Source organism: Phoenix dactylifera, chromosome 13 (genome assembly GCF_051530095.1).
Source record: "Phoenix dactylifera cultivar Ajwa chromosome 13, Ajwa_hap1_PhDact_Kaust_v1.1, whole genome shotgun sequence".
Lineage (NCBI taxonomy): Eukaryota > Viridiplantae > Streptophyta > Magnoliopsida > Arecales > Arecaceae > Phoenix > Phoenix dactylifera.
The window spans coordinates 8799991-8820899 of record NC_143202.1 but is presented as its reverse complement, the minus strand read 5'-3'; the positions used below and the strand labels follow the sequence as shown (position 1 = coordinate 8820899).

General features: G+C 40.3%; 1 non-coding gene across 1 annotated transcript; it reads right to left on the bottom strand.

Moving 5' to 3' along the window:
• Positions 1-9525: 9525 nt before the first annotated feature.
• On the bottom strand, positions 9526-9631 carry LOC148703772 (small nucleolar RNA R71). The gene has a single exon (XR_015982312.2). It is a non-coding gene; the product is annotated as a small nucleolar RNA R71 (small nucleolar RNA).
• Positions 9632-20909: the final 11278 nt, after the last annotated feature.

Below are 20909 nucleotides of genomic sequence, written 5' to 3'. Positions count from 1 at the left end.
TCTACTAGATGAGGAATAACCTAAGAAGATCCCCTCATCTGATTTAGCACTAAATTTGCTTAGATTGTCCTTTCCATTATTTAAAATAAAGCATCGACAACCGAAAACATGAAAATAGCTTATATTTGGTTTCTTACCTTTTATTAACTCATAAGGTGTTTTCTTCAAGATGGATCTAACTAATGCACGGTTTAAAATGTGACATGCAGTATTTATTGCTTCAGCCCAAAAATATTTTGGTAGATCCGATTTGCACAACATGGTACGAGCCATATCTGCTAGTGTGCGATTCTTCCTTTCTACCACCCCATTTTGTTGGGGTGTCCTAGGTGCCGAGAAATTGTGATTGATACCATTTTCGTCATAAAACTTTTCAAAGTGCTGATTTTCAAATTCGGTACCATGATCACTCCTAATTGCTTTTAGTTTAAGATTGAGTTCATTCGAAACTCTATTATGAAACTTGATAAAAGCGGAAAAGGACTCATCTTTATGTGCAAGAAATGAAACCCATGTAAAACGTGAAAAATCATCAACAATTACAAGACCAAATTTCTTACCCCCTAGACTAGCAGTTCTAGTGGGTCCAAACAAATCCATGTGGATTAGTTCTAAGGGTTTTGTTGTTGAGACTATGTTTTTAGACTTGAAAGAGCTTCTCGTTTGTTTTCCTAATTGACATGCAGCACAAATTTTGTTCTTTTCAAAATCTATCTTTGGTAGTCCTTTGACTAGATCTTTTGTAATCAATTTAGAAATTAAATCCATGCTAGCGTGTCCTAACCTACGATGCCATAACCAACTAGTCTCATTGACTTTGGGACTCATGGCTACAAGACATTGGCCATCCTTCATGGTGAGATCATCAAGATCAACCATGTAAACATTTCCATGCCTATGTCCTGTGAGTATGATCTCATTGTCAATTGGACTACTAATTATGCATAGTGATGATTCAAATGACACTTTAAATCCCTTGTCACAAAATTGACTTATACTTAATAGATTATGTTTTAGTCCATTAACTAACAATACATTGTCAATAAAAGAGGAGGGTGAAATGGAGATTTTACCAATACCAATGATTTGACCTTTAGCATTGTCTCCAAATGTGACTACTCCTCCTTCTTTTGATTTCAAAGTGACGAAGAGACTCTTGTCACCGGTCATATGCCTTGAGCAACCACTATCAAGATACCACATTCTCCTTTTATTCCCGGCTGCAAGGCATACCTCGTCGTCTTCGAATGCCATGAAGCACAAATTGGCGGTCTCTTCCTTCTCTTCCTCGGAGGATGATGTGTCACTATCATCCCATGTTGCCTTCAATGCCTTCTTCTTCTTCTTTCCAAAAAACTTCTTTTGTTGAGGGCATTCGGAACGAATGTGTCCCGGTCTCTTGCAATCGTAGCATATGATTGGGTCTCTTTCTTTTTCTTTTTCTTTTTCCCAATCATTTCTCCCTCCAAACTTTTTTCTTGGAAAGGGTTTCTTTTTCCTCATGAATTTTTTAAACTTTCTAACTATCAAACCCAAGTCCTCGTCCTCACTTTCTTCCTCACTCTCACTACTTTCTTCTTCACACATACTCGAAGTAGCCTTGAGTGCAATTGTCTTCTTCTTTGGCAAATCATCTTCATGTTGCTTCATCGTGAGCTCATGCGTCATCAATGAGCCCAAAAGTTGTTCTAGCCCCAAGGTGTTGAGGTCTTTGGCTTCTACGATCGCCGTGACCTTTGCTTCCCGTGCTTTCGGCAAAGACCTGAGAATTTTACTTACAAGTTCCGGATTAGTATAAGATTTACCCAAACTCTTTAGACCATTAATTATATCGGTAAAGCGTGTAAACATGCATGTGATGGTTTCATTGGGTTCCATCTTAAACAACTCATATTTGTGAACTAGAATGTTCACTTTGGACTCTTTGACTTGATTTGTACCCTCGTGGGTAACTTCAAGCTTATCCCATATTTCCTTAGTGGAACTACATGTGGAGGCTCTATTAAACTAATAATGAGTTCATCTAGAGCACAAAATAATGAGTTCATGGCTCTTGAATTGAGTTGAGCCATCCTATCATCATTCTCATCCCAATCCTCCTCAGGTTTGAGAACTTGAATGCCATTAACCATGTGTGATAGTTCTTGTGGTCCCTTGACTATAACCCTCCACAAGGCATAGTCTTGTGCTTGAATGAAGATTCTCATTCTAGTCTTCCAATAGGTATAATTTGTCCCATTGAAGAGTGGAGGTCTATTGGTTGCTTGCCCATCAGCAGGAACATTGTTAAAGGGTGTTGCCATCTAGATCTTTGGCTAAGACGGTTAGGTCTTTCAAGAAATACACAGAGCACCTGCTCTGATACCACTTGTTGCCCAGAGATGGTCACCCAAGAGGGGGGGGGGGTGAATTGGGTGTTTTAAAACTTTTATCTAATTAAAAAATAAAACACACAAATGTATGAGCTAAAGCTAAAATAAAGCTATGAAGACAAACAATCGCAAACACAAGCTTTTATAGTGGTTCGGAGCCTCCACTGCTCCTACATCCACTCTCCAAAGCACCTTTGGGAATTTTCACTATAATCCACGATTACAGTACGGTAGTTTTGCGAGTTCACTACCCAACTCGTTGTTTTACACCGGGCTAACAACAAACCCTATAACCCCCAATTTCACTTAGGCTTGGGACGCCTTTCCCTTGTTCCAAGTCCCTTGACTGGAACAAGCACCACAATGAAAGGTTTTACAAAGGATTGAAAAGCTCTAAATAAGCAAATATGACAATGATAAACAATAGAACCCGGAAGAATCCTTTTGCCGTTGGAAGCGTGGGAAATGATGATTCTTCCGATGTGGATCGCGTAGGCTTGAGTATGAGCTTTGAATCCCGAGCGGAAGAGAGTGGTTGAGCTTGAAATCACTTGGGAAGCTTGAAAGTACTTGATTTCTTCACTTGAATGCACTCACTCCCTTGAACTTCTCTCTCTTGCTTCTCTCTTAAATGATCTAGCTTTGGGTTGGTGAAGAGTTGTTGAGAAGCACTTAAGAGGTCCCTTTTATAGCCCAAAAAGCAAATATAGCCGTTAGAGATAAAGTAAAAGAGATTTGAAATTCAAACCAAACCTGCAAAAGTTGTCAGTCGCGTCCCAGGCGCTCCGGAGACGTCTCCGCTTCAACGCGAGACGTCTCGGCTGTATAAATTTACTTTTCACTTTGTTTGGGGTCGACTCGGCACTTTACGGGGACGACTCTGGAATTGTATCGTTTGAATCCTTGTTTTTCTGTTTTTCTGAGAGGGTCGTCTCTGTACTTTACGGGGACGTCTCGGCTTGTTTGCACTTTTTGCATGGGGACGACTTCGCTGCCTTGGGGACGACTCCGCTGTTATAACTCCGAAAAACATGTCTTCTGGAATTCTCTGAGAGAGTCGACTCCGCTCTTTCAGGGGACGTCTCCGCTGCCTTATCACCGAAAATGACATCCTCTGGAAAACCCTGAGAGAGCCGACTCCGCTACCTCGAGGACGACTCGGGAAATCTGCTTTTTACGTGCGGGGACGACTCCGCGTACGGTGGAGACGTCTCGCGCATATCTCTTGAAAACTGCCTTTCTGCCGCCACTGAGAGAGTCGACTCCGCTACTGAGAGAGTCGACTCCGCTATCGCGGGGACGACTCGGCAGGTGCCGGGGACGTCTCCAGACGTGCCAGTTCTTCCTGTTTGTGCCAGAGACGTCTCTGAGACAACCCGGAGACGTCTCGGCTGTCCCTGAACTTTTTCTTTCATCTCAAAAATTCTTCAATAAGTCCTTAAAAAATCATGGGAACTTGCCTAGACATTTCTTAACAATATTCTTAATACATGAAATCCTCAATTAAATTATTAAGATAAATGGAATTATACTCTAGTGTTTTGTATTCATCAAAATCCATTAGGGGGTTAACACTACATCCACTCCCCAAAGCACCTTTGGGAATTTCCACTATAATCCAAGATTACAGTCCGGTAGTTTTGCGAGTGCACTACCCAACTCGTTGTTTTACACCGGGCTAACAACAAACCCTATAACCCCCAATTTCACCTAGGCTTGGGACGCCTTTCCCTTGTTCCAAGTCCCTTGACTGGAACAAGCACAATATTGAAAGAGTTTTACAAACGATTGGAAAGCTCTAAATAAGCAAATATAACAATGATAAACTTTAAAACCCGGAAGAATCCTTTTGCCGTTGGAAGCGTGGGAAATGATGATTCTTCCGATGTGGATCGCGTAGGCTTGAGTGTGAGCTTTGAATGCCGAGCGGAAGAGAGTAGTTGAGCTTGAAATCAGTTGGGAAACTTGAAAGCACTTGATTTCTTCACTTGAATGCACTAACTCCCTTGAACCTCTTTTTCTTTCTTCTCTCTTGAATGATCTTGCTTTGGGTTGGTGAGAAGTTATTGAGAAGCACTTAGGAGCTCCCTTTTATAGCCCAAAAAGCAAATATAGCCGTTAGAGATAAGTAAAAGAGATTTGAAATTCAAACCAAACCTGCAAAAGTTGTCAGTCACATCCCAGGCGCTCCGGAGACGTCTCCGCTTCAACGCGAGACGTCTCGGCTGTATAAATTTATTTTTCACTTTGTTTGGGGTCGACTCGGCACTTTACGGGGACGACTCCGATGATGAACAGTTTGAATCCTTGTTTTTCTGTTTTTCTGAGAGGGTCGCCTCGGCGCTTTATAGGGACGTCTCGGCTTGTTTGCACTTTTTGCATGGGGACGACTCCGCTGCCTTGGGGACGACTCCGTCGTTATAACTCCGAAAAACATGTCTTCTGGAATTCTCTGAGAGAGTCGACTCCGCTCTTTCAGGGGACGTCTCCGCTGCCTTAACTCCGAAAAAGACATCCTCTGAAAAACCCTGAGAGAGCCGACTCCGCTACACTGGGGACAACTCGGAAACTCAGCTTTTTAACTTGCGGGGACGACTCCGCGTACTGTGGGGACGGCTCGCGCGTATCACTTGAAATCTGCCTTTCTGCCGCCACTGGGAGAGTCGACTCCGCTACTGAGAGAGTCGACTCCGACCCTGTGAGACGCCTCGCCAGGTGCCGGGGACGTCTCCAAGTGTGCCAGTTCTTCCTGTTTGTGCCAGAGACGTCTCTGAGACTATCCGGAGACGTCTCGGCTGTCCCTGATCTGTTTTCTTCATCTCAAAAATTCTTCAATAAATCCTTAAAAATTATGGGAACTTGCCTAGACATTTCTTAACAATATTCTTAATAAAACACATGAATTCCTCAATTAAATTGTTAAGATAAATGAAATTATACTCTAATGTTTTGTATTCATCAAAATTCATTAGGGGGTCAACACAAAGTACAGTGAGTTGCTTGCTAGTCATAGGTTGCGGTCTCATGTCAGAGGGCCAAACTTATACCCATATCCACTCGGAATATTTTTTGACAGTAGAGCGTTCTGGAATTGGTGATGTTCAGTAAAATATACTCCTACACTTCATCTGTGTGGCGTACCAGTATCTCCACACTTCTTGGTTAAGAAGACAACCAACGTATATGTCACACAACGACCTAATCTTGATAATGTTGTCGTCCTAGTTACAACATAGCATTTGGTCGCGAACTGGTTTAAGGACTCGTAGATAAATCCTCCTTTATCATTAATAAGTCCTAAGGACTTCATCGTATAAGAGTTCATTTGAAGATGTAAAATGATGAATAATGCCAAATAAAACTTTATTAATTTGTCGATTCATTTACAAAATTCAATCATCAATATGCTGACGATTGACTTTTAGGATACAATTTGCAACATAGTATGCCGGTCTGCTTTGCTTCACCACAGGTGGAGGAGACCACGAAATCCTTAGGATGTAAGATGCTTCTCCCAAATCCTTCATGGCAAATTGAGATGATAGCCAAACCTTTATTTCTTGTAATGCAGGAATGTCATTTCCGATTAAAAGAATGTCATCCACATACAAAATAAGAAATATGATAACTAAACCATTTGCCCATTTATAAATGCAAGGTTCCTCTTCATTCTTAATGAAGCCATATGATTTGATCCCCTTATCAAATCGTATGTTTCAACTCCGTGAAGCTTGCTTTAATCCATAAATGGATTTTTGAAGCTTGGACACCTTAGACTCATCTGCAGATATAAAACCTTCAGGTTGCATCTGATAAGTGCTAAATAATGTATAAATTAATCTACTTTACCTAGCACTTATTATTATTTTTATGCACTAACTTTGGATTTAAACATAGAAAAATGTGTTTCATTTATCATTAGACAAATTATTCAAGTTTGATTGATTTTCTATATTAATCTAGTCTAATGTGTGCAGGTCGAGTCACCCCATTCACGAATTAGTCCCAATCAGTTCCATGTGTGGATTGCTTTCTCCCACATGTGCATGAAGCTATCCATTCCTTTGTCCACGTCATATTTTCCCATGTGCACCAAGCTTCCCAACCTAGCAAAACAGAGGCCTCTCCCATTTTCTCCACGTGTCCAAACTTCCTCTATTTTAGATTTAGGACCAAGCCCTTCCAACCTACCCGAGTGGACCCCAACCACTTTTCAAAACAAATAATAAAATAATAATAATAATAATAATAAATAAAATATATATATATAAAAATATATAAATATATATATAATAACTCTCACGCATTCATCTCCCACATCATATTTACTCTCTTCCCCTCCCTGTTTTGGAACATACCGCGTGATCCCCTCCGCATCCTCCCCCGCGCGATCAAAGGAGTTCCTCCCAGCCGAACGCATCGTTGTCTTCTCCTAATCCTCCCAGATCACTCCCTTCCGTTTACAGCCGCAGCATCCCAGACCGGCCGCTCGTCCCAGCGCATTCATAGCAGGATAAAATCTCCACTGTTCATCTTCTTCCTCCCGCGGTGGATCACGGCCGAGAATCGAGTCGCCACCCGTCGATTCTCCCGTTTCAGCCACGAGTCCCACGTGGTGCAGCCAGCGACCGGATCCCCCGCCTCTTCTTCCGCTCGTGACGCCTCCGACCCAGCAATCGCCCAGCACCTGAGCATCTGCGACGTCTTCCCTTCCGGATTCATTCCTAGCACCAAGCCGTGATCGGCTCCAAATAGCCAGTAACCCAGCTCGGCATCCATCTCCAGCTCTATCCTCGTCTTCTCCGAGATCCAGACATTCCGCATCAGCCTCCCATCGATCCCGTGGCCATCTCATCTTCTTCCGTCCACCTCCCGTCGATCCAGTGGCCAGCTCCATTTTCGGCCATCTACAATCAATCCGGCGCTCCACGGATCACTCCCAAGATCCAGCCATTCCACGGATTAACGCCCTTCATCCTCTATAAAAGGAGGAGGGTGGCCATCGGCTTGGGGGAGCTCGGTGGAGAAAAACAGGGGAGACCCCCTGTTTCGGTGAAAATAAGAAGAAAGCCGAGAGGGAAGAAGAGAAAAAGAAATAAAAAAAGAGAGAAAGAAGGGGGAGAGAGAGAGTATTTTGGATATTTTGGGAATAATGGGAGGTGAAGACTTTTATTTGAAGATGGGAGGTCGTCCGGAAGCCATGCTCGGCTAAACGTCTAATCTAGGGCTGGATGAAGCCCTAGCAATGTATCAGAGCAATTGTAGTTCTTACTTTTTTATTATTTTGGAGCTTGTTTAAATTCTTATTTTCAATGAAATATTCCTTTATGATATTTAAACTTTGAGCATCTAGTTACTAATCATGTTTGCTAAAGTAGTCTAAAGATGATCCATGCCTAGGAAGATGAAGTGTGCTACATCCTAGATTAACATACTTAGGTAAACACTTCATGCTACACCGAAGATAGATCTTCCTAACACTCTTTATGATTTTATTTTAAAAGGCTTGTAGCCAAATTGCATGCCTCTCCAAAAGACAAAAAATTAAGAACACAGTCCTTGATGCAATGCTATGTGGTGGATTCCAAACCCTAGATCTATTTACTCTGATAAATTCCAATTCGCACTCATAGTTTAATTTAGTTAAATCAAGTTAGCAAATCCTTCTTCTTGATTTATTTTTAAAAGAAAAATAACTTATTCTTCAATCCCTGTGGACCGACATCCGTAATCACTATCCTACAAGATACGTGCTATTGCGTGGTTTATTTTTAAAATTGAAAGAACCGATCAATTTTTGGCGCCGTTGCCGGGGATTGCTAGCATAGTTATTTTTCCTATCATTAGACAAAATAATTAAAAAAAAATTTCAAAAAATATATATTTATCTAAAATAAAAGAAAAATTATTTTCTATTATTGTTACTGTTCTTATCTCCTCTTTCTCACTAACTTTTAATTTTTTTTTATATTATTTGATCAGGAATCGAAGGAAAAATCTGGGATGATCAGAAAGAGAACTGCTGGAAAAGGAATGCTGTAAAGGTTTGCCTAAAAAAATTTAAATTGCTGAAAATCCCTTTGGTAACCTCTAAACCTTTCTTATTTAAATTAATTATTAGCTTAAAATTTTATGGTGATTGTTTGATTTTAATTTCAGCAAAAGTGTGAATGCATGCTTGATACACATGCACAAATTAATCCGCACATAGTAAGGGCAATCACCCCAACAAGATAGGAGCCGGATTTCATCACCGGATTCTTGCCCAACTTAGGTGAACTCAATCTCACATTGTGTCACTTTAATTAAAATCAATTAGACGTTGGCTCCTAGGGACATTCGAGCTCAATAAGACGAAGATCACCGAAAGTTGCACCAATTTCGCTTTGTGGCTTAGTTGATGTCTAGGCAAGCTTTGTTCCTATAAGGGAGACAGTTCATCTGTTCGAGGCAAGTGGGTTTTAAGTGGGACCTTTGCGAATGCATCGTGACCCCTCCACTTACCTGGGAGCTTACCTGGTCAACTCGGTTCATTAGATCGGATTGGAGGCTTAGGTGCCCTCTTCAAACCAGTTAGGAGCTGTCTAGTGATTTTAGGACAAATACAAGGATTGATGTGTTTTTATTTTATTGCATGCTTGATTGATCAAGTACTAGTGTATGCAAGGGAGTCGTTCTAGAGTACGCGACCTATTACCTTTTGTCCCTGAAATAGAACAGACCCTTAGAAATATTCGAGCTGAGATCAGAACAATAGAATCATCCCCACCTCTTGAGATGGCTGAAGAACAACCCAAACTTCTGAGGGAGTACTTTACTCCCACCATTTACACTTCTCCATCTTGCATTCGATTACCTGAAGTAGCAGCTGTACAATATGAAATAAAGTCTAGTGTGATCCAAATGCTCCCATCTTTTTATGGGCTCACCAACGAAGAACCATATAAATACCTAGATGAATTTCTTGAGATTTGCACCACTGTCAAGATTCAGAACTTCACTGATGATGCTCTGAAACTTAGATTATTCCCTTTCTTCCTTAAACATAGAGCCAAGCAATGGTTGAATTCTTTAGAAGCCAATTCGATTCGTTCCTGGGATCAAATGCAATAAGAATTCCTTAAAAAATACTTTTCCATAGGAAGAACGAACCAATTTAGACGTGCCATCACAAGCTTCTTCCAAACTAAGGGAGAAGAATTTTATGAAACTTGGGAGAGATTTTGGGACTTAATCCGTAAATGCCCACATCATCAAATACCTAAATGGCAGCTAGTGTAATATTTCTATGACGGATTGACTGAACGAAACCGTCAGATGATTGATGCTGCATGCGGGGGGACTTTCATGCTTCAAAATGAGCATGAAGCATGGCAATTATTTGAAAATCTTAATGAAAACTCCCTCCACCATGCTTCTTGTTCTCGTCAAGCACTCCCGAATTCTCAAAGAAAAGGGACCATTTGTGAAATAAGTCATTCTATGGACCTGTCTAGCAAGGTAGATGCATTGTCCCATAAGATTGACCAACTGATGATAGGGGGACATGTCATTAGCTCTTCCCAAGCACAAGTGTGTGCTATCTGTTCTAGCCCATCGCATCCTATTCATGAGTGCCCCTCAGCATCCCAATTTTCCGAACTCGTGCAAGAACACATCAATGCTGCTTAAACACAGCCCAGACCGGATAATGACCCATTTTCCAATACATATAACCCGGAATGGCAGAATCATCCAAATTTTTCTTGGAGACAACAAGCTTCGAATACTGCCCAACCCCACTCCCAAAATTTTCAAAACCCTCAGAATTTTCATCTCTACCGTCCCTTAACTCAATTTCAACTCCCTCCTCCTCCACCCCAAAGAAACACAGGCTTTGAGGAGAAAGTGTTGACTGCTCTTCAAGGTTTGGAGGCAAACACACAACTATTGCACTCTCACACGCAATCAATTGCTAAGCTAGAATCCCAAATGGGTCAACTAGCTAATGCATTAAACAAGCGAGAGGAAGGCAAGCTTCTAAGTCAACCAATGAGTAATCTAAGGGGACAATACGTGGCTCAAGAAACTCGACTAAATCATGAGCAAGCCAATGCTTTGACTTCCCTTAGGAGTGGACGTGTGATAGATAATAAGGTTGGGGAGGGTAACAATAAGGAAGGTGAAGAAGAGGAGAGGAATGTATCACATGAAAACCGAAAACCTTCTTCAGCTAGTCCACCATCTGCCACAACCCACATTCCAAAGGCTCCATTCCCTGAACACTTAATGCACCCTCTCCCTTTGGCAAGAAGGGAACTTCATTAGAAGAGATGATGGAGGTCTTCAAACAAGTTAAAATCAACCTCCCACTCCTTGATGCCATCAAACAAGTTCCCTCCTATGCCAAATTTCTCAAAGACCTTTGCACCTAAAAGCGAAAATCTAGGACACATGTGCCAAAAAAGGTCCTCCTAACTGAGCAAGTAAGTTCCATTCTCCAATCAACACCTCTCCAAAGTTCAAAGATCCTGGTGCTCCCACTATTTTCTATGTCATAGGAAATAACTCCATCGACCGAGCACTCTTAGATCTAGGGGCAAGTGTGAATCTTCTACCCTATTCAGTCAATGAAAAATTTGGGTTAGGTGAATTAAAACCTACCTCGGTGTCCTTACAATTGGCTGATCGATCTGTAAAGATACCACGGGGGATAATTGAAGATGTGCTTGTCAAGATAGACAAATTCTATTTTTCAGTAGATTTTATCGTACTTGACATGGAACATGTGCCCAACCTAAAAAAACAAATCCCTGTGATTCTTGGTCGTCCCTTTTTAGCGATAGCCAATGCATATATCAACTGTAGAACTGGGGCAATGGATATATCATTTGGGAACATGAAAATTAAGTTAAATGTGTTTCATGCCACTGACCAACATTTGAGGGAAGACGAGTGTTGTCTAATTGATGAAATAGATGATCTTGTAGAGAACGCCCTTCCCTATATCTTAGCAGATGACCCCTTAGAGGCATGTTTGGCCCATTTTGACATTGACAACTTTGATATAGACAAGGCCGTAGAAGAAGTTAACATCTTACTTGACAATCAATCTCCTATGAGTTCCCTTCCTTGGAAGATCCGACCTAAACCCCTTCCCCCCATTGCTAGCACGCCACTTTGTCCTTCCATCGATTCTCCATCTAAACTTGAGTTGAAGCCACTTCCGACAAATCTTAATTATGCCTTTTTAGGACCAGAAGATAGCCTCCCTGTAATCATCGCAGCCAACTTATCTACTGAACAGGAGGGTAAACTTTTAAGGGTGCTAGAAGAGAATAAACATGCCATAGGAGGTCTCTGTAGCCGATTTGAAAGGGGTTGACCCCTCTGTTTGCATGCATCGAATCCACCTCGAAGATGATGCAAAGCCCACCGGAGAAATGCAAAGAAGACTCAATCCTAACATGAACAAGGTAGTCAAGAAAGAAGTTGTGAAGTTATTAGATGCCAGAATCATTTACCCAATTCTTGATAGTAAGTGGGTGAGTCCGACACAAGTAGTACCTAAGAAATCAGGTATCATTGTGGTTGAAAATACAGAAGGAGAATTGATACAAACACGCACAACCACGGGTTGTGCATGTGCATTGACTACAGAAAACTTAATTCAATGACTAGGAAAGACCATTTTCCTCTACCTTTCATAGATCAAATTTTGGAACGGTTGGCTGGTCAAGGTTTCTACTGCTTCTTAGATAGTTATTCTGGATATAATCAAGTACCTGTTTACCCGGACGATCAAGAGAAAACCACCTTTACTTACCCATTTGGGACATTTGCATATAGGAGGATGCCTTTTGGACTATGCAATGCACCCGCAACTTTTCAACGATGCATGATGGCCATTTTTTCAGATATGGTGGAAAACTTTCTAGAAGTGTTCATTGATGATTTCTCAGTTTTTGGCCTATCTTTTGACGATTGTCTGGATAATTTAACTCTAGTTCTGAAAAGATGTAAGGAAACCAACCTAGTGTTAAGTTGGGAGAAGAGCCATTTCATGGTTCAAGAAGGCATAGTCTTGGGACACGTCGTGTCCAAGAGGGGCATTAAAGTAGATAAAGCCAAAGTCGATCTTATTTCCAATCTCCCTCCATCCAAAACTGTGAAACAAATCCGATCATTCCTTGGCCATGCTGGTTTCTACCGTCGCTTCATTCACGATTTCAGTAAGATTTCCAAACCCTTGTGCAATCTTCTTGCCAAGGACACTCCCTTTGTCTTTGATAAAGCATGCGAGGAGGCATTTGAAAATCTTCGCTCGAAATTGACCACTGCACCTATCATACGGCCCCCTAATTAGACCCTTCCATTTGAATTAATGTGTGACGCATCCGACTATGCAATTGGGGCAATTTTAGAGCAACCGCTAGATAAAGTACCTCATGTCATTTACTATGTTAGTAAAGCACTCTCAGATGCACAATTGAACTACACCACCACCGAGAAAGAATTGCTAGCTGCAGTATTCACGCTAGACAAGTTTCAATCTTACCTATTAGGATCCAAGGTTACCGTATTCACTGATCATGCTACCCTTCGACACCTTCTTGCAAAGAAGGACACCAAACCCCATCTGATTCGATGGATTCTTTTACTACAAGAATTTGACCTAGAAATTCATGACAAGAAAGGAACCGCAAATGTCGTAGCAGACCACTTATCTAGGATTCTTCTTGAGCCTTCTAAGAATACCTCACCCTTACATGATGCTTTCCTAGATAAACAATTATTTGAGGTACGAGGAATAAAAACACCATGGTTTGCAAACATAGTAAATTACCTGGCCATAGGACGAATTCCTGATGATTGGTCAACTCAAGACAAGAACCGATTCTTTTCACAAGTGAAATTCTATTAATGGGATGATCCCGATCTATTCAAGTATTGTCCCGATCAAGTAATCCGTCGATGTGTCCCCGAATGCAAATTTCAAAGTATTCTTTCATTATGCCATTCACAAGCTTGTAAGGGATATTTTGGGGGTAGAAAAACTGCAGCAAAAGTTTTACAGAGTGGATTTCATTGGCCCACTCTTTTCAAAGATGCCCATAACTTTTGCCAAACTTGTCAACGATGCCAACAGATGGGTACCATCTCTCATAGAGATATGATGCCTCTCAATCCTATTTTAATTGTAGAAATTTTTGACGTCTGGGGTATTGACTTTATGGGTCCTTTTCCACCATCCTTTGGTTTCGAATATATTCTTGTTGGGGTTGATTATGTTTTAAAATGGGTAGAAGCTGTCGCCACTAAAACTAATGACCACAAGGTTGTGATTAAATTTTTACATGAAAACATCTTTTGTCGTTTTGGCACACCCTGAGCCATCATCAGTGATGGGGGATCTTATTTTTGCAACCAGTCTTTCGAGGCTTTGGCTCGCAAATATAACATCATCCACAAAGTTGCTACCCCATACCATCCCAAATGAGTGGACAAGTCGAGGTGTCCAATAGGGAGTTAAAACACATCTTAGAAAAAATGGTACGTTCCGATAGGAAAGATTGGTCTCAAAGGATAAATGATGCACTCTGGGCCTATTGTACTGCCTACAAAACTCCTATTGACATGTCTCCCTACCGATTAGTTTTTGGAAAAGCTTGTCACTTACCAGTAGAACTTGAACATAGAGCTTTCTGGGCTATCAAAAAGTTTAACTTAGACATGGCAGTAGCTGGTCCTCACCGAAAACTCCAACTAAGTGAACTTGAAGAATTGCGCAATGAGGCTTATGAAAATGCTAAAATTTATAAAGCAAGGACTAAGGCTTTTCATGATAAAAATATTAACCGTAAGTCCTTCGAACCTGGTCAAAAGGTTTGGCTATTCAATTCCAAGTTGCGACTCTTTCCGGGTAAACTTCGCTCTAGGTGGGATGGACCATTCGTAGTGAAAAAGGTTTCTCCTTATGGTGCAGTAGAGATCCAACACCTCAATGGTGGACATGTTTTAAAAGTCAATGGTCAAAGGTTAAAACCTTATGTGGACTATGTTGTCGATGGACAATTAATCGAATCCCTTAATTTGACGAACCCTATTTATCAAAATAATTGAGGATGCACTGTGTCTGGCTGAAGACAATAAACTTAGCACTTGTTGGGAGGCAACCTAATTCTTTTAATTTTTTTTAACATTGAGGACAATGTTAGGTTTAGGTTTAGGGATATATTTTTAAATATTTTTAATCATTTTTTTTGTTTGCATCTCTTGCATTCGTTTTCACTTCACAATGTCAAGTTTAGGTTTGGGGATATTTATCTTGATTTTCATCCAAAAAAAAGAAAAAAAAATGTGTGTTCATTTTCATTTTTTATAAAATAATAATAAATAATAATAATAATAAAAATTTTAAAAAAAAGTTTTTGTTTTTAAAAACCTAATTTCTATACATTTATGCGAGAATGATAAATACAAAAGGTATATAAAATCTAAAAAGCCCAATGACTAGTCGGAAGTAATATAAATTTAAGTTCTTTTTATTAAGTCTCTCTTAGGAAGTTGTAAGCTAATTAATACTTTAAAATTTCACTACACACTGGCCGACCCTTCTAAGGTGTAGGCTCGACAATATGTTGATAATATAGTAGCAACCTTGGATCCTGATGAATCATACTTATCTAATTCAAAAAAAAATAAAAAAATAAAAAAAAATCATCAATAAAAATGGATTTAGGTCAAGTGGGCTTGTGATGAGGACTTCGAGCATAAGTCTGTAGGGGAGTCTTGATGCCCGACACCTTATGCCAACTGGTGTGAGAGTTGTCGACTGACTGCTCGTTACACGGAGAAATCACCACAAGAGTAAAAGTGCACAATTTATATATCTTTCTTAAAAAAAATTAAGAAAAAAAATGTTGTATTGACCTTGAAAAAGACAATAGTATGAAAACCGTCGTTGTAAAAATTCGAGTAAACTGGAATATTACAGATAAAGCCCGTGAGGTACTAAAGTAAACATCCATAACTCTCGAAATCCTGCAGATAAGATGATTTTGAATCAGTGAGTAGGTTCCTTCGACCAATCCTTGGAAACTACTAGTCTTTGCAATATTTTGGAGATCCAAACTCTTAGCTTGTATACGGTCCAGATTTTACTGAGCACTCCAGTATAAATAAGTCTTACAACTTCCTAAACAGAAACTTAATGACTTCAACTTAGATTGCATACTAACCTAGAATTTGGACTGACTTAGTAAATAAAACCGTGTGTGCTTTAAAATTCTTATCATTTATGTATCCTAAATTAGATTTTAATAATAACAATAATAATAAATGATTTACAGCAGTTTGTGGGTGTCTGAGCTGGAAACTCTCATGAGACGAAACTCGTCCACTAGGGCCACCTAAGGGTTTAAAGCCTTATTGCATACGGTAAATGCAATCGCGATTCCTACAAAAGTGAGTCAATTTCTTTTCTATTTTGCTCGAGGACTAGCAAAATGTAGGTTTGGGGGTGTGATAAGTGCTAAATAATATATGAATTAATCTCCTTTACCTAGCACTTATTATTATTTTTATGCACAAACTTTGGATTTAAACATAGGAAAATGTGTTTCATTTATCATTAGACAAATTATTCAAGTTTGATTGATTTTCTATATTAATCTAGTCTAATGTGTGCAGGTCGAGTCACCCCATTCACGAATTAGTCCCAATCAGTTCCATATGTGGATTGCTTTCTCCCACATGTGCATGAAGCTATCCATTCCTTTGTCCACGTCATAATTCCCAGTGTGCACCAAGCTTCCCAACCTAGCAAAACAGAGGCCTCTCCCATTTTCTCCACGTGTCCAAACTTCCTCTATTTTAGATTTAGGACCAAGCCCTTCCAACCTACCCGAGTGGACCTCAACCACTTTTCAAAATAAATAATATAATAATAATAATAATAATAATAATAAAGAAAATATATAAAAAAAATATAAATATATATATATAATAACTCTCACGCATTCATCTCCCACATCATATTTAATCTCTTCCCCTCCCTGTTTTGGAACATACCGCGTGATCCCCTCCGCATCCTCCCCCGCACGATCAAAGGAGTTCCTCCCAGCCGAACGCATCGTCGTCTTCTCCTAATCCTCCCAGATCACTCCCTTCCGTTTACAGCCGCAGCATCCCAGACCGGCTGCTCGTCCCAGCGCATTCACAACAGGATAAAATCTTCACTGTTCATCTTCTTCCTCCCGCGGTGGATCACGGCCGAGAATCGAGTGGCCACCCATCGATTCTCCCGTTCCAGCCACGATTCCCATGCAGTGCAGCCAGCGACCAGATCCCCCGCCTCTTCTTCCGCCCGTGATGCCTCCGACCCAGCAATCGCCCAGCACCCGAGCATCTGCGACGTCTTCCCTTCCGGATTTATTCCTAGCACCAAGCCGTGATCGGCTCCAAACAGCCGGTAACCCAGCTCGGCATCCATCTCCAGCTCTGTCCCTGTCTTCTCCGGATCCAGACATTCCACATCAGCCTCCCATCGATCTCACGTCCATCTCATCTTCTTCCGTCCACCTCCCGTCGATCCAGCGGCCAGCTCCATTTCTGGCCATCTACAATCAATCCGGCGCTCCACGGATCACTCCCAAGATCCAGCCGTTCCACGGATTAACGCCCTTCATCCTCTATAAAAGGAGGAGGGTGGCCATCGGCTTAGGGGAGCTCGATGGAGAAAAATAGGGGAGACCCCCTGTTTTGGTGAAAAGAAGAAGAAATCCGAGAGAGAAGAAGCGAAAAAGAAATAAAAAAAGAGAGAAAGGAGGGGGGAGAGAGAGTATTTTGGATATTTTGGGAATAATGGGAGGTGAAGACTTTCATTTGAAGATGGGAGGTCGTCCGGAAGCCATGCTCAGCTAAACGTCTAGTCTAGGGCTGGATGAAGCCCTAGCAATGTATCAGGGCAATTGTAGTTCTTACTTTTTTATTATTTTGGAGCTTGTTTAAATTCTTATTTTCAATGAAATATTCCTTTATGATATTTAAACTTTGAGCATGCTAGTTACTAATCATGTTTGCTAAAGTAGTCTAAGATGATCCATGCCTAGGAAGATGAAGTGTGCTGCATCCAAGATTAACATCCTTAGGTGGACACTTCATGCTACACCGAAGATGGATCTTCCTAACACTCTTTATGATTTTATTTTAAAAGGCTTGTAGCCAAATTGCATGCCTCTCCAAAAGACAAAAATTAAGAACACAGTCCTTGATGCAATGCTATGTGGTAGATTCCAAACCCTAGATCTATTTACTCTGATAAATTATAATTCGCACTCATAGTTTAATTTAGTTAAATCATGTTAGCGAATCCTTCTTCTTGATTTATTTTTAAAAGAAAAATAACTTATTCTTCAATCCCTGTGGACCGATGATGAGAGTACAAAAGTGAAAATTTTGTATTATCTTAATTAGTATTATAGCTAATCTTTATTAATAAAATTAATTAATTAATGTTTTATTTGTGTCTGAGTACAAGTAATTCAAAAGACCCAATAACGCTGGGTTTGAGCCCAATGCTTGGCGTTCCGAGCTCAACAAATTCTTAGCATCTTCAACCGTCCGTGTGGCTCTCCAAGCATCATGGCATCTCATCAGCGTCCTTCCGTCTCCCCTATTTCTTCCCAGCTCATCCAAGCGTGGAGCGTGTGACGGAAGAGGAGGCGGCCAGCAGCCATCGGGAGGAGAAGAGTCCCAAGCCGAGTCCTCCACTTCTTTTCCAGCAGCAGAAGCGTCACAACAATCGTTTCATCTTCAAATTCCCAACAGCAGCGAGGGAAATCCAAAGCCAAACTGGCTCTTTCTTTCATCCGTGAAGCAACTCCCCAAGCTCTTTTGGCTTCCAAGCAACAGAGAACCGTCCCAGCCATGAAGAGCATCCCAAGCGTCCTGGCATTCGATCGTTTCATCCAGCCGAGTCCTCCACTCCCTTCCCAGCGAATAAATTCCAGCCATCTGAGGAGTCTTCCCAACACCCGTGGTTTCCCAGCAACTTCCCATCTCCAAGCCGCGTCTCATCAGCGTTCAAAACCGTCCCAAGCAACCGTAGCCTATAAAAGGACCCAGGTGAAGAAGAGATGTGGGGAGAAAAAGAAAGGATCTTACCAGCCGGGTTTGGGAGGAGGGAAGGCATCGGGTGGATCCATCCAAGTGTTAGCGGCTCTTCCCATCCCAAGTCTTTGCTGCCGGTGGAGGCAAAGGAGAGCTAGGGACGGAACAAGGAGAGGAGGGGGAAGCCAACATTTGCATCTTTCCCAGTCGGAAGAGAGGAGGCCTTTCATTTTTTTCTCTCCAACCGACTACATTCCCCTGGGAGTTGGCACGGAGGAAGGGCGAAAGCAGCTGGGAGAAGAAAACAGGGTGCTCTGTTTTCTGAACCAAAGAAAAAAAGAAAAGGGATTTATGTTTATTTTAAGTTATTCTTTACTAATCCTTTTTATAAAAATGTTTCCATTTCATATGAGTAGCTAAATCTTCTCTAGCTAAGGCTAGGGAAAAGCCTAGCATTTTCTTCATGTATTTCATTTAATCATCAATGGGATTTTAATATTTTTGATTTGATTTATGGTGCAGTAAATTTATAGAAATTATTTCAAACTCATATATTTTCTTTGATTTGTTATTTCCCCCGGGTATAACAGATGCTTAGAAATTCCTGTAGTTTAAAATAGAATTACTGTAATGCTGCCCATAAAATAAATCTATTTAATTATGATTAATAGATGATTTTAAGAAAAGCATGATTAAGTGCTAGGCTGAATCCTAATGCCTTAGTTATATTTTTATCAATCTGAATATTATTTAGCCTTTAGTTTTTGTTCACTGTCAAATCCCTGTGGATACAATCTCGGACTCACCAAGAATATTACTTTGCTACACCCTATACTTGGGGTATCCTACGTTTAATTTCTCTTTTAAAAAGAGCAAGATTAAAATCGTAGCAAGTTTTTGGCGCCGTTGCCGGGGATTTGCAACATGCGAACGAGAACAAGGCTGCAAATTTCAATTTTTAATTTCTAGTTCTTCAATTTTTCTTTATTTTTAACACGGCTGAAATTTCAAATCTTTACAGATTCAAGGACGACAAAAAAGCGGGACCAGTAACAAGGAAGATCAAGATCAAATTTTTGGATTCCCGGAGTGAACGAACTCCGGCCGTGAGTATTTAAATTAATTTTTCTGTTTTGTTCATACTAGTCCTATTTTTCCTACATTAGAATTTTACTCTTGTTTTAAAAAAATTATTAAAAAAAATTATTAATTAAAATAATAAAATAATAAATAAATAAAAAGAAAAAAATTTAGCTAGTTTGCTTGATCAACTATTCAAATGCAATTTAATGTCATGACATAAAATGTTAAAAATCTTCTTGATTGTTGCATATAGTATAAAGCATTTGCATAAAATATTCTAAGGGCTGAACCCATTAAAAAGATAAGGTCGGAATTTCATCACTCGTCCTTAGCCCAAAAATCATCTCAGTGCATAAATATCCTAAGCCTAATTAAAATCAACTAGACGTTGGCCCCTAAGGATATTCGAGCTCAATAGGATGAAGACCACTGAAAGTTGCACCAATTTCGCTCTATGACCCCGATCGATGTCTAGGCAAGCTTTGTCCCTCTAAGTGATTGAAGGGAGACAGTTTCTGTTCGAGGAAAGTGGGTTTTAAGTGGGACCTTTGCTATACGCATCGTGACCCCTCCACTTACCTGGGAGCTTACCTGGTCGACTAGGTTATTAGATCGGATTGGAGGCTTAAGTGTACTCTTCAAACCAGTTAGGAGCTGTCTAGAAATTTTTAGGAAAACATTAGAAATAAGGGTGCTATGCTTTGATACTGTTTGATTGTGAATAATTTTAGTAGCAGGGTGTCAATATTCATAGCTTTAGGTAATATTCATACTCATCCAAAACTCTAAAAAAAATATATATATACAAAATAAATAAATAAATAAATAATAATAATAATAACTAAAAAAAAAGTCGACTGGTTAATTGTTCAGTATATGCGGTTGTGGCAAAGGGATAAAACGAAAAGATTATTCCGAGTTGAATCTAGGGATAAAAGTTCAAATAATCAAATGGAAGATAATGGTAGTAATCAGGGAGATAATGAATTTCAAGATGATTTACTTATTAGAACGCTTCGTGATTATCTACAACCCACTAGGACCAGTACCCCATCTTGTATGGTTATTCCTACTGTTGCGGGAGCTTTTGACATGAAACCAGGAATAATCCAATTACTCCCAAAGTTTCACGGACTTGATTCTGAAAGTCCCTATTTGCACCTAAAAGAATTTGATGAAGTGTGTTCAACACTTCATTTCAATGATGTCACTGAAGAGGTAGTTAAGCTTAAGTTATTTCCTTTTTCTTTAAAGGAAAAAGCTAAGTCATGGTTACACTCCTTAAGGCCTAGGACCATAGCCACCTGGCAAGAAATGACAAGAGAATTTTTAAAGAAATTCTTTCCAACACATAAAACAAAC